Genomic DNA, 10,902 nt, shown 5'->3' with positions numbered 1-10,902 from the left:
AATTTCTGAGAGAAATACTAAGGGGGCTGGTTATACAAGTCAGTTAGTAAAGTACCTGCCATGCAAGTAAGAGGAACTGAGTTTGTATCTCTATTACTTACATAAAAAGCCAAACCAAGTAGTACATGTCTATCACCACAGCACTGGGAAGACAGAGGCGAGCAGATCCCTGGAGCTCTCTGGTCAGTAGGCCTATGAACACTTANCTCAGGATTTAATGAGAGACCTGTCTCAACAAGTACAGTGGAGATTAGGTAAGNAGAAATCTGACATCCACCTCTGGCTGCTACACCCATGTGCCCCTGAATGTACCAGTGCACACACCTATATGAACACATACACATACCACAAACAAACATACATGCAAAATAAATACAAATTTAAAATAAAACTTTTTTAATGTGTGTGAGTACGTGTGTGTTATATTTGTGTTGTGCATGCATATGTGTGCATGTATATGTGCACTTGTGTGCCTGTGTGTGTGTGTGCATGGCCATACCCTTTTTGTGTAGGTGTTATAGATTTGAACTCAGATCCTCGTGCTTCTGCAGTAAGTCCTCTTCCTTATTGAACAGTCTCCTCAGCCCATACACATTTAAATTTTTGCTATATTTATTTCTATTTGAGAAGACAGTTCAGTTTTGCAAATTGAACTATCTTATCAAATAGAAATAAATATAGCAAAATTCTTTTATACGTAATTGAAACTGGAGGCTCTTAACAATGACTTTCAAATTTCAAATATATGAGAATCTGGAAATTAGAGTGGAAGTGTTTTTTGTTTCAATTGATGGGTGGAAAAAAACCTTGGACAATGTTGACTAATGCTCTCACCAGGGATTCAGCTACAATGGGACAGATAAGAGAAGACAAATGAAATCAATTTTCCTTCAAGAGATTATTTTGCAAGATTTTGATTATGAAAAGACTGAGAAAGGGAGGCAGTGAGAAAGAATAGAGTTTCATGCCCAAGGGCCTGGAAAGAAGATGGTTGAAGTCATACAAGGAAAGGGACAGTCAGAGAACAGTTAAAGGAAAACAGATGGTTGAAGTTTGAGCATTGATAAAAGCCACAAAGAGGACATCTTAATGCTCCTTCAGAAATAATACATACATGTCTACACGTTTACAGTGCGCCTGTGACAGACATGTCTCTGTGATCTTGTATCTACATCTGACTTGCCCTGGAAGAGGAGATGTCCTTTAAGAGCAAAAAGAAAAACAGGTGGTCAAACAATATCAAATACATTATTAAAGTTAGGAAACAATGAGAACCTTAAATCCACTCATGTAGATTACTTATAGTCTAGATAGAATATTAAGTTTTCTAAAGTTATAATTTTTAATCCTCATTTGTAGATAAGTCTAATGCTTCCATCTTGCAAACGAGATAACTGAGACTCACAGATTCTAACTTGCCCAAGTTCGTGACTCTAGGAAGAAGCAGAGTTAGTATTTGTCTTAGCCGTGACCCAGTGGAGCCACTAAGATATCCAACTTCAGTAAAAGCCAAGAGCTACTCTGTTTTAGTGGCAAAATAGAAATTACTTTCCTTTTAATTCATAACTTAAAAAAATCTTATTCCATCCTTCTCTCTGCCCTTTCATCCCTCTAACCCATGCTCCCGTTAAAGAGCCATAGACTAACGAACAAAAATCCCAGTACTTGACATGAAAAACCATCATTCAAATTGTTGGTTAGGATAGACCAGATGACTCCCAAAACAATGTATGTAATTGCTGATGCCTTTGAAGGTATCAACTATACAGTTGAAGATAAGTTACTATTGCTTAAGGCATTGCACACTTTGGATTTATGACTTGAGAGATTCAAGCTGTGTCTAACATGAGCACCTCCTCCCTGTAGGCTAGCTTTCATAGTATTGGAAGATGCTGTCAAACAGTCAAAGGAGGAAAACAATCAATATTTCTATTTAGTTGTGATGCCTATGCACCACAACATTGACCAGCATAGCAAGATAGCCTTAAACATGCAGTGTGATACCCATATTGGTGGTATCCAAAAGCTGTCTAATTGAATGTAACATCCACTCAACAGGAGGCAAATCATGCCTGGGCCAACTACTTGGGCTAGTGAGGTCATGGATCTTTGAAGAAAACCTACTACCATCATTTTACCAGGTCAGCAAAATTCCTAACTACATTCTTTCTAAGCTTGGAAATTATTTGGCAACTCATATCTTAATACTTTGTTCTGTTAGAACTGAAATAAATCTATTATCATTATTTATGTATAAAATTATTAGTAAATTCTATAAATAATATGATAATGTTTAGTGTATATGTTTATTTATTATATTTATCTACTGGTACTTTTCTAAACACTTCGATCATGGCTTCTTAAGAGAATACATTCACTAAGAATACACTAAGTAGTTTTACAATTCTTACAAGGCTGCTTGTATAAATCCATACTGGCAGGATAAAACCATGACAGACATTGCTCGGATTTTTGTCTGTAGTTAACAAAGTACAAATAAGAGCCAGACAAAACACCACACGGAAATCCACTCAATGTCTCTGAGTTCAGCGTTACTGGCAAATTCCAATCATTACTTTATAGAAGCAAAATTAAAGTTCTCCATTTTTTTTTCAGTTTTTAAAATGTACTGCCAGGATAGGAGAGATGACCCAGTGGTTTAGAGTGCTGGCTGCTCTTCCAGAGGACCTAAATTCTATTCCCAGTACCCACAGGATAGCTCACAGCCACCCTTAACCCCATTTTAGAGGATCTAATCCTCTCTTCTAGATTTGCAGGTATCAGGAATTCAAGTGATGCACAAACACATACAGGTAAAATACCCATATGCATAGAATAAAAAAAAACAAATTTACACAATATCTTTCCATTTTCTCACCTTGGCATATGATCAATAAATTATAGTATTCTTACTTTCACTGTGAGCACTTAAGGGAAAGTATTTCTCTATGGATGTTAATATTTAATTTTTCATTATATATATACATATTTAAGATTTATTTATTTATGTATATAAGTACACTGTAGCTGTACAGATGCTTATGAGCTTTCATGTGGTTGTTGGGAATTGAATTTTAGGACCTCCTGCTCGCTCCGGTCAACCCCTACTCTCTGTAGCTAACTTTAGACACACCAGTAGACGGCATCAGATCTCTTTACAGGTTTTGTGAGCCACCATGTGGTTGCTGGGATTTGAACTCAGGACCTTCAGAAGAGCAGTCAGTGCTCTTACCTGCTGAGCCATTTCGCCAGCCCCATAAAATATATTTTGATTATGATTTGCTCTTCTTCCAACTTTTCCCAACTTTCCACTTCCCTATCCACACCATTTCAATAGTCTCTCTCTCTCTCTCTCTCTCTCTCTCTCTCTCTCTCTCTCTCTCTCCCTTTCTCCTTTCCTGCCTTCCTCCCTCTGTCCTTCCCCCTCTCTGTTAAACTAAAAAACAAAGAAACAAAGAAAAATGAAAATCAAAACAAACAAACAAACAAACAAACAAACAACAGTAAATCCAGACTAAATCCAGACTGAAAAATGACAGCTGGGCCTGTTGCTCCAGGACAGCCACCTTGAAAAGCCTGTCTGACCAACTGGCTTCCAGGTGGTCGGTCCCAACACCTACTCCATCTATAAGCTGGTGGACTGAGAAGGAGCTAGTGCTTCAGAAGCAGATTCAGGAGCATGGCTTTGCTACTGAAGATGAACACCTGAAGCATGGCTGTAATGGAAAATCTCTCAACAATGGTCTGGTAATTATGGTGCTTCAGAGACCAGAGGCTTGAACCAGGCCAACGACTCGTGGTAATTAGTATTTGCATGTACTACTGTGTAGGAAAAAAAAAAGCTGGGTGATGGGCTGCAATTTTCAATGCAAATGAATTTTCAATGGAGGGGTGGGAAGGACGGAGGAACAGAGAGAGTCTGATCCATGTCAATATCCAAGGCCTGAGCTACCGACGGAGGCCATGTTGCATGGAGATGCAAGAATGAGACCATGTAGATAACTGTGGCCTATGCTGCCCTGAGGTCATGTTTGGGTCCATGGTCCTGATGCAGTATCTATAGACCATATGGCCATGTTACAATCAAAGTCCATGCAAAATTCCATGGTCCATGATCTTTCTGGAGGCCATGTCTGAATCTGTGGTCCTACTGCAGCTGGAGATCATACTGATGGCCGTAACCTATGCTACCACCAAAGACCATGTGGATGTGCTGGAGGCCATGTGGATGTCCTGGTCTATGCAGTTGCCAGAAATCACATGGAAGTCCATGGTCTGAGCTCCTGCTGACTATAAAGGAAGCTCTTCTGCAGTGTTATTGACAACTGCAGACTCACAGTTGACAGAGAGACATAGAAGGCTTCAGTGACAAGCTTTCCCATTCCATTCCCCAAAGTAATAACCTAGGCAGAAAGCCCTGGACATCAACTTCTAAAAACTGGGATAAGCATGCTGAAGTGTAGCTCAGCACAATAGATGGCTACGGGTGGTGGTGGGGGCGGGGTGAGGAAATACTCACTTTTCTTTTAGGGGTTATTTGACCATGTTCCATTGACTAGAGAGACAGCACAAATAGTAATTTTTCAACAAATGTTTTCGTCACAAGGCTAGGGAGTGGATCTGTGAAGACTTCGAACTAAGGGTGATACAGGTAATTATGGGAAATGCCCAACTAATGAATAAAAATATGTTGTTGTTGTTGTTTTTTTAAAGGAGAACGGCAAATGGTCAGTTTCTCCAATGGAATGTCACAGGGTATATCAGTCAGACGTCATGGCTTTCCCAGGAGTAGCTGGCCAACACAACGTGGACTCCATGGTTTTGTGTGTGTATGTGTGCGCTTTTTGTTCCAGTTTGGCAAATTTATGGTTTATACCTATAAGGATCCTATGTTGAAAAAAAATCATAATCTTTAGGATAAACTGATGATTTATTAAGACACTTTTTAAAAGTAGGTAATACTTTTCTTTAATTTCTCAGGGGAAAAAAAAATCTAAGATTTTTCTAAAATCTCCATGATGAACAAATGTCACTCATATAAACTCTGTTCCCTCCATCCCTTAGCCTTTATCTGCAGTTTTATAGTTAGCAAGAAGGCAAATGAAATAAACAAGAAGGCTTAGTGCAACCGTTTGATATTTCTACCCTTTTATCCTAAGACAACATTAGACAAATTGAAAATCAGGAATTTCTAAGTGTGCATATTCCCTTAAATGTGTGAGGTAGAACGTTTAAAGATTTATTACATTTATTTTATATCATGATTTCTCAGTCCTTATTAAGATGACAGAATTTGGGAAACTAGATGTCTTTGTTTTTTTTTTTTTTGTTTGTTTGTTTTTTTTGTCTGTTTGTTTGTTGCATATATAACAAGAGTAGAAATAACAAGATAGCTAGCAGAGAGTCTGAGAACAAGCTGATGGTTCAGGAAATGGAGAAAGTGACTGAAGGAGAGTTAGGTTTCCAGGATACAGCAGCTTTTCTCCTGGGAAACTCTCAGTTAGCATTTCTTTTAATGTCTCAGGAAAAGTGAAGGATTTTCTTTCACACACAATTTACCAACTAACCATAAGCAGGAACACAAGTCATACCTCAGGGCACTCTTTCAAACACTTGTTTTTTTCCAGCTTCTAGTTTGTATCTAGATTCCTATCTACAACTAAAAAGAGATCAAACTAGAGATTAGTATAATATTTAGATATTTCTCTCTTTAAACACCTTACAGTGTTGTATTTTATTTTATTTTTTGTAAGAAAAGTTCAGGAAACCAAAGATTTCTTTTTTTTAATTGTGTGTATTCCTTTTAGATTTGTGAAGCAGAGCGTTTGTTTTTCTTTCTTGGGAAGGCCTTTCCTAGCTACCCTCTTCATTCTTTATGATGCCCATAAACGGAGGATTGATTTTGTTTCCTTTGGGTTTGGAGAGAGCTAGTAAGACACCTTGCAAAGATTTGCAGCTGGCCGTGATAATCTAGCTTAATGAATATTCATCACCATTTGAAAAGATAGAGTGGCGAGGGAAACTCTTGGTTCTAATAAATAGCACTGTTTGTCTCACGACTAAAAGCTGCTTCCTGTTTTTAAACATTGATACATTGGATGGGAAGTAATGAGAGAAAAATCCCCTGCGGAGGGGAGGAACTGAGCAGGACTGGGAAGGTCTGAACTGGACCGCTTTAAGGAGTTAAGTGTTTAATCTACAAGCTTGACTTGTTGAAATCTTCTGTGTGTTCTAGAATTAATTGTAACTCATAGAACAACTCTGTGCTTTCAAATTCCTGCACGGGCCTTACCCTCTGAGTCAGTTCTGAAGTAAACTAAAGCACAGACCACCGCAAAGGCCAGTATAGGAAGACACTAGACTATTAAAGCCCAAATTCTTAAAATTGGGACGTTCTTACTGGCTCTGTTGGTATGAGATGGGAGGGTTTTATTCTGTTCGTTTTGTTTTGTTTTTAAATCCCCACTACATGCATATTTTTCCTAACACCAGAAGAACTTTCAATCCCCTTTATTGTTAAATTCAGAGAAAAAAAAAAGTACAAGAAAAAAATTTAAATAAAAAAGCAAAGCAAGTGAATGAAACAGCTACCTAAAAGCAGGTGCTTCCAAGTATTTTGTCTGTCTGTCTTTTAACTTAAAAAAAAAAAAAAAAAAAAATCTCCTCTAGACCTCGGAACCTTCAGCCCTAAATGGGATTTATCCATTAACTCCTCTCCCCAGGGCTCAGGGAACCCAAGAAGATGAGGCAGAATGATTGTCCTTTGCGAATATGTGTGCGGACAAGTGGATCTCTGATTCTTGTGCCTTCTCCTGGGTTCTTTATTTCCCTTTTGTTTGCTTGTTTTGCCTGATTCCAACATGCTAGTTTTTGTTTTATCTCACTGTACTTTATTTTATTTAAAATATTTTTTGTTGGTTCACCTAAAATACACAAATGTAATTAATGATAATAGAAGAAATATGAACTTTTAGGTTTACTGAAGGCATTAACATTAAAATGAAATATGCATGAGAAAATGTGTTTAGTTATCACAGAAAAAGATTTGTCAATTTCGAAGGCCATTATATCCAAGAATCAATATTTTTTATGAGTTCTTAATATCTAAACCTGGCTTTTCTTCAGTGCTAAGTATACAGTTGCACAGTGGAGGTTTAGAGATGCTATGGGGCTTCTGAGTAAACACACACACACACACACGCACACACACACACGCACACACACACACACACACACACACACACACACACACCACTTTTTAGACTTTCCTGAATACTACAACAACAAACTATTTTTGTTCAGACACTTTATACTGGAGAAAGCTATTTTTACAGTGAATCACATCCTGGTCTTCAAAAACAATGGGATAAAACTGGGTACTCAATACAAGGGTGATATTTCCACTGTGAACAGGAAGTGTGTGTGTGTGTGTGTGTGTGTGTGTGTGTGTATGTGTGTGTGTTTGCTCAGTATTTGTCTACAAAGCTCTCACCAATTGAGTTTACTAAATGTTTGTAATTTGTTTTGTCACATGAATGTTCTGCTTTCATTTTAAAAAGTTTTTAATTATTTTCAAACATTTATGAATTAACTTTTATTTGCCTTTTCTGCCTTTTTAAATTTATAAATATCATATTCATGTTTGTATTTTCATTTCAAAATTTAGTCTTATACTACCTAGTTAAGAATTACTACACTTACTATAGTATTCTTATTTTTCCTACTGATTAGCACAGAAACTGCTCTTTTGAGGTTAGCTGTGTCTTTACCAAAGGAAACAACTTTGGGAATCCAATAGTCCAGGGCAGCTTGCAAGCAGATGGAGACTCCTGCTGCTTTTGAACTTGGGCCACAGAAGTGAGCACACAGAATGATCCTGGTTTGTTTGTGTCTTCTCCGAGTGGGCTGCTGGAAGTCCAGATGCATATTCTAAAGGATTGCCTTAAAAAAAAAAAAAAAGATAAAGAAGTCTGGACAAATCAAAGCTCAATAAGTGATACTGATTGTAGTTCACGACTTAACTGTTTTAAATGTCTATAGCTCTTCTCTTCTCCTTATTGCTAACAAAAACAATGACAAATGTTATGAACATTGTTCATGGAAAGAATATTTTACTCTCCTCGGGACTAATGTATTGACTTCCATTTAGATGCATTTTGAAAAGATAAACATGTTTTGAATTTTAATATACTACTTTTAGAAAAGCATAGGAATTGAGTTTAGAATATTTTCACCATAGATATTTTTTTCAATATTTAACTACTAGAAGTAGAAACTGCAAATAACATGTAGAATATGCATATATACATACATACACACAGGGGACATGCACATACATATATACACGCATATCCTTAATTTAGTAATTATATTTTAGGAATTTAAAAGTGAATTGTTATTAAACTTGAAAATACCTTTTAGAAATTAAAAAAAATTTTGATTTGAAAACTTTTAAGTACATGATCATTTTCCAGTTTATTCCCAAACAATTTGGTTAAAATGAAAATATCAGAAACAATTCTTGGTGTATAGTACTTATTTTTTAAAATAGTCTCAGAACTTTTAAAATAAAGACCACAAATACAATAAGACAGAATTTACATTGGAATCTGATGTACTCTCTATTTTAAAATGGGCTTTTGAAATACAGATCTGAAGCCAAACAATTGATTTTGAAAGTCTGTGTTAGGTAGGTAATTAGTTAACACAATATTTCTCAGGCCTTTCAACTATGATATGGCATATAGATTTTATTATATCAAGCTAAATGAACTGTGAATTACATACAGCCTATCTTCAGTAATTGAAAATTTTCTTTTTGTACCAATAAGTTGTTGACATGCTTTTTTTAATGGTAGATTATGAAACAATTAAATTTAAGTCAGGAAAATATAAACACATTACTAATAATTAGAAAACATAGATTGTGACTCAGATAATTAACAAAGTGAATATCCAATTTGTTCGTAGGCCCCAGGCAGTGTATAATTAGTTTGTAGATTAAGGATAAAAACATTTTTACAAGTGAAAAAGAAAAGATTTTCACTTGGCAGAAATTTTCTGTGTATAGAGGGCATCACAATAAAAGGGGGAGGAGGGAAATACTTGATGTGTTATTTTTGACCGTGGCTTTACAAGTGTGACTTTAACATAAACACATGGAGGTGGCAGAAATGTTTAGTTCTATTCACTGCTGGGTTTTTAGACAGGTCAGGAGATGGAGGGAACCTCTCTGCATCGGCTTAGTGTAAATGAACAAATTTAGAACAAATTTCTAAATTTCCAGCTCAGAACAAATTTCTACCACTTCAAGAGAGAAAGCTTTGCATTCATTTGTCTGTGAAGACTACTCTGGTTATAGCCAACAGATGCACAATTTGATAGCAGAGTGGTGATCTATGGCAGAGTGTGAACACCTTGCGTCTCTGTGGAGTGAGAACGTACATCACATTGAATAAAACTGTTGTGGACAGCCTATTGTACTGTCCTAAACCTACACATAGGCAGTTCATGTTAAGGGAAGACATGAACCAGTGGGGAGAAGGAGGAGGACTAGAGACCGCAGAACTCTGAGATCATTCTCAACTTTCTAAACTCATGACCTTGAGCGGTATAGGGATGTCAAAAGTGTCTTCCTGACAAGAACTTTCTTTAGCCACGTGAGGTCTCACAGTCACGTAAACACAGCCACTATTAACCAGGAGGTTAATAGTGTATCAAAATAGTGTATCAAGGCTATGGATGTATCAAAATGAATCTCACACCTTTTTCCCAAAAGTTGTGGTGCATTTAGACTCAGTCTTCTGTCCAGCTCTTGCCCCTGCTGCTCCTTTCCTACCCTGGGCTTGTCCTTGGCCTTTGTTTTCTAGGACTCAGTCTTTGTGGCTTGGCCTCTTACCAGTTTGATTTCCTTGTGTTTTTCTTGGCTAGGATATCTAAGAGAAATTTTAGCTATTTATTTTCTAGTAGATAATATTCCCTTAGGTTGATTCTAGTTATGAGATAATGAGAACACATTATCACTTGTACACTCCTTGTTTCAACATATTGGGCTATTGTCACTAAGACATAGACAACCAATGAGCATCTTGCAACTCCTACTAAGTGCTGCACCCCCCAACAGAGCTCTGTCAGGCACATTCCTCACCAGCAACTTTAAGTCCAGTTCTGGGGCCTGACCTGCACTTTGCTGCCCTCTTCTGACCTACAGCTATTATGGTTTGTTTTGCCTTGTTCAATTTATTTATGTAGTGTGTTCGCGCATGTGTGTGCACACCACAGCATGAATGTAGAAGTCAGAGCACAGCTTATGGGCATCACTTCTCCTTGTTCTGTGTGAATCCCAAGGACTGAACTCAGGTTGTCAGGGTGAGCAGCAAGCACTTTTACCGGTAGAGCCCTAGAGATGGCTCTTTAAAAAAATATTAACATTTATTTCATTATAGCTTTAATCAGACAGAAACCAATAAAGTTTCAGGATCTCTAGGGCATTAACTCTTTTCTGGTTTCTATTACTTCTATGATTCATATATCTGCCCATGAGTAATAATAGATTTTTTTGTGATGTTTAAGATGGTAAGAATTATAATGAACAAGGAGATGTTGAGGCGGTACCTATCTACATAGAGCCTTCAACCCTCCTGACTAGGGTTCATGATTCTGGAAGGTACTCTGCCTGCTAACACAGGAGGAAGGTAAACACCAATCCAGAGACAAACTCTTTGATCTATAACAATGACCTGGTGCAAGAGGTGCTACTGTAATAGTGGCCCAAAGCTTTGGAAGTCACCAACAAATATATGACTGAATTTAAGGCCCACTTCCTGAGACAGAACACATCCCTGACACTGTTCTGGTAGTCAAGAACTGGAAACCAGATAGGCCAAGGACCTGGAGGAAAAA

The sequence above is a fragment of the Mus pahari genome, chromosome 3, assembly GCF_900095145.1.
Source record: "Mus pahari chromosome 3, PAHARI_EIJ_v1.1, whole genome shotgun sequence".
NCBI lineage: Eukaryota > Metazoa > Chordata > Mammalia > Rodentia > Muridae > Mus > Mus pahari.
This window is presented reverse-complemented; position numbering follows the sequence as displayed.